Here is a 4632-nt window from a genome sequence, read left to right as displayed (position 1 = left end):
AAATAAAACCCACCTTGTTGGTGATGTTAGGCCTAGAGGCAAATCTAGCCTTATTATTACATCGGGTTCAACTAAATCTATAACTTTCGATGTGGAATATAAATTTAATGGCCTCGTGTAGTCCTGCAATGTCTCTTACAGCTTGTTTGGATGGTTGTTATGCATCATTTCATAATGTATCGTATAGTATTGTACTGTATCGTTTTGATATATACAATGTTTGGATAGATTGACACTTTTCGTCATTGCGTAAAGACGGATTTAAACGATACAATACAATAAAATTTAATTAACAATCAAAACAAACATTGTATTTAAAATAACAATATCATACAACAGGTAACAACCATCCAAACTTAAAGTATGATATCTTTCTAATCTAATGGTTCTCGTGGTTTAATAGGTGGTTTTGGGAGATGATAAAGATGCTTCAGCTGTTTTGGACCAATAAATGTTTTGGCTTTCAATCCTGATGGGAAAAGGTAACGTCTGATCATTCCATGTTCTTGCATCTTATATGTAAATGCACTCACGCACTTATGCCATTATTGAAATTGAACTTCGTTACAGTGTGCGGGATCACGAGTTTTAGATTCTAATGCAATGATTAATGAACAAAAAGGTGGACTTAGCAGAGGAAAAAAAACAAACGCGATTTCTTTCCTTCTACCTAAGCCATGGCCGACACAGTTACCCGGTGCCTGTACTGGTAGGAGGTAGCAGGTACTCCATAAAATAATCAAAGTGCACGAAACCTAACCCTTACACCACGTGAACTTATTTTAGGAGAACTCAAATAGAAAACTAAGGCAACCTTTTTTGTACAGAGTGAAATTAGTGTGATATGTCCTTAATGATACTCTATATTTGTCTCCAAGTTTTTGGACCACATAGTAAGTTTTGGATCCTTTCAACTAAATGGTGAGAAGAGGAAACAAAGACATTTTTTTTTAAAATAAAACACATACGAATAGTCATTACAACATGTGACTAGTCTAAGCTAACATAGTGCCTATCCAGTCTCTTTCAAAAGGAAAACAAAGACATCATTGTTGAGTTATGTGAAGTTTTACATATTTATTGTGTAATTGTTCATATAAAAGAAAATTTTGTTCTTGGTCGCAAATATATAGTTTGTTGGAAATCACGGGCAAAAGAAACAAGGAGAGTTAAGAAATCTACATCCTAATTCTTGCTCTCTAAAGACGTAAACCTTCGAAATCTCAATAAATTTGAAATTCAAACTCATTAGGATCATGGTTATTCTTATTTTTATATCCGAAAAGGATCAAAACTGCCCATAATCTATTTGCTTTGTTTTAAAATACCCCCATCCACCTATTTTGTTAAAACTACACTCACCTTTAAAAATTTGGCCCAATCATTCCTTATTTCTGACGAACTATTGCTAAAATTAAAAAAAACAAAATTGACATGGCAATTATCTATTGGTCAAAATTAAAATCCCACTCCAACCCAAATCTAATCCGTATATAACCCACCCACGACTCATTTTAACTGTTCCGACTCATTAAACCCCCTTTTAGCCCCTCAAAACACCAGATTCCACACCCCACTCATGATCCAATAGTTATTTAGGTTTCATTTAATTTGTCAAAATTTCATATTTTATCTTTTTATCAATCTATTGTTTGGTATCCAATCTCTTTCCATGTTCATTTTCCCCAACCTAATCACCGCCGACGAACTGTGAAGCTAATTTGCTCGCATGATTTCAATTAACTCAAAAAAGCTATATGGTGGCACAACAAATATAACTTTGGCAGAAAGATATCTTATTAAACCCTAAAATCTTAAAATGAACCATTATTTTAATTCCAAAAAATATCAGATTTCACTCAGAAAATTGAATTTACAAAAAAATATTAATTTAAAAATTAAATTAAGGCCGAAAAATCTGAGTGGGAGAGGGAGATCTATGGGTGTTGAAGGGTGAAAATCTAAAAGTTGAAGCCGAAGGTGCTCCATTGTTGACAATGGTGAGTTATTGTACTTTGGCGACGGAGGATGATTAGAGAAAATGTGGAGTGGGAGTTATTGGTAGGGATGGAAGAGGAGAAGTTGAGAGGTGAAGTTAGGATATTTTAAAAGGAGGGCCCATGGGTCAGGTATGGATGTTTTGGGTCATGAAGGTGGGTTAATAAGTGGATGTTGGGTGAGGTTTTAATTTAAGCCAATAGGAAATTAACACATAATAAGTAATAAAAAAATTCAAAATCAAAATAGGGCCATTAGTTTCGAGGGTCTGAATGGGCCAGGTTTTTAACGAGTAATATTTTTAAAACCAAAGTGAATAGGTTAGGGGCAATTTTTGCCCTTTTTCGTTTACATATTTGGTTGAAATTAAGTTAACTCAGTTGTTTTTATATCATCAGCTTCATATGTAAGGGGTTATAGTTAGATTTATGTTTGCTACTATGTCATACTCTCTCTTTTCTCACTCATCTTCATCCTTTTAAATTTTCCTTTTAAGTGCTTGTGAGATTTATTTAGAGTAAAAAATAATTCTGGGGTTAAAATAGCAGACTTGTGATCATAAACTCCCTATTTCATTTTGCAGTTTCACAAATGGCAGTGAAGATGGACCGTGAGAGATTTTACCTTTTGATCTTCATCTTCCTCCTTTTGCCTTGGTATTCAAATGCGGGGCGGAGCTATCGTTATAGTTATGAATTTGACAAAATTCAGTTAATTTAGCTCGAATTATATTGTGTTAAAAAGATTATTTAATATGTATAAGTAATCTATTCAGAACTCAATAAACAAAAAGAATTGTGGTCCAGAATCTAGAAGCTAAAGATCCTAGCTCCGTCTCTCTTTAAATGTTTCAGATAAAACACAGGTTGCAAATACCTAAAATGTCATTTCCAAAAGCAAATAAGCTGCAAGGCCAATAGTTAGAGAGACAATTTGGTAGCAATTACTTAGTACCTTTCATCTATTCATTAATTCCTACATTATGCAATTGTTACTGCATTTTTCTCCTTGTAGTTGAGTGTACTCTTATGCTATAGAATTCTTTATAAGGAAGGAAGGAAGGTACATTCTTTGTAAGTTGAGTTTGACCATGTTCAATTGGTCATATACAGTGATTATTTGTTCCAACTCTATATTTTTCTTCTTTATTTTTCTCATTTATTTATTTTTCTTTTTGTTTAGAATGTTGAATTTGAGTTAAAGGAAATAAAGCCGCGGCTAAATTTTAGAAGAAGCGAGCTTAAATAATAACTTGAAATCATACATATAAATTTATGAGAATTATCATGCACTTCATGATATTTCATATCATGTTGACATCTAATTCATTCCATAAAAGACTCAAGTTGAGCAAAACAATGGAACAAATAACAAAGTTTAGAAAATTTTGGGTACACCAAAAAATATCATACATTTAATCGGATAAAAATAAGGAGAGCTTACTAAATTAACCCTATAAAGGAACAATTCAAGAATTATAATTTCTCTAAAGATAGTACAATTTTGAGGTCTTTGTGTTGATAGGACATCAGAACATCCAACGCATTGTAGGGCATAGAAATTAAAGGGGAAGACTCAAAGTCGTCTGTGGGGTTTGCTTTAAGTCTTTTTCCGTACTTCTTTCACATAGTTGGCAACTGAACTGAGAGATTTGGTCAAACTTCACCTGTAATAAATGTGTCACGACCCAATTTCACCTATAAGTCGTGATGGCGCCCAACACTACAGCTAGACAAGCCAACTAATATATTAAGGATACATTGATAAAATTTAAAGCCAAGAAAACATAATAAAACCCAAACTCTACCAATGTGTGTGCCAAGACCTGGTGTCACAAGTGTATGAGCATCTAGTAGATTATACAAAACCTCAAATAATGTCTGAAATAAAAATAGACAGAATAAAAATAAAATACAAAGAGAGACACTAGCAGCTGCAGAACGGATCAGAGAAACTGCTCACCAATATGCCCCTGGATAACGTGGGTGTAAGACGATAGGGCCCCCACTAGTATTTTGCCTCAGGTCCTGCACAGAAAAGGTGCAACAAGTGTAGTATGAGTACGTAAACAACGTGTACCCAATAAGTATCAAGCTTAATCTCGAAGTGGTAGAGACGAGATGACCGACTTTGACACTTACTATTGGTCAATAATAATAATTAAAATATAACTAGGATATTTAAATCAGCATGATTTACAGATTTTAAAATAATTTATTTAAATCAGCAAAAATAATCAAATTTCTTCAAATGCAACAATTCTCAATATATTAATTAAGTTCGTTCAATTCAAATAATTTTTAATTTATCAATTAAATATAATTTACAGGAATAACAATTAATTCTTTAACCAGCAAGAATAATAATTCATTAAATTCCAAGGATTTTCCAATTTATCAATTAGCTTCGCAAGCTGAAATAAGCTATTAAAGTATCATGTTATTATTATTATTATTAAGCACGATTTCTGCCGAGGACGTAATGCCCGATCTAGAGTGTCATGTACACTGCCGAGGGACGTGCAACGCGATCCATTGATGCATCTATTCTGCCGAGGTGTTCGGCCCGCTCCACAAGAAAGGAGGACATTTTTATGTACCTCTGGAAGGAGAGTATATTTATTATAGGATCAAT

The 4632-nt window shown here is 33.4% G+C and overlaps 1 long non-coding RNA gene across 1 annotated transcript; it reads left to right on the top strand.

Moving 5' to 3' along the window:
- Positions 1–401: 401 nt before the first annotated feature.
- Positions 402–2802, top strand: LOC104099664 (uncharacterized). Its single transcript, XR_011410974.1, has 2 exons — positions 402–482; positions 2582–2802. It is a non-coding gene; the product is annotated as an uncharacterized lncRNA (long non-coding RNA).
- The last annotated feature ends 1830 nt before the right edge of the window (positions 2803–4632 follow it).

The sequence above is a fragment of the Nicotiana tomentosiformis genome, chromosome 9 (genome assembly GCF_000390325.3).
Source record: "Nicotiana tomentosiformis chromosome 9, ASM39032v3, whole genome shotgun sequence".
In the NCBI taxonomy this organism is placed as follows: domain Eukaryota; kingdom Viridiplantae; phylum Streptophyta; class Magnoliopsida; order Solanales; family Solanaceae; genus Nicotiana; species Nicotiana tomentosiformis.
Note: the sequence above shows the minus strand (reverse complement) of the source record. Positions and strands in the feature narration are given on the sequence as shown.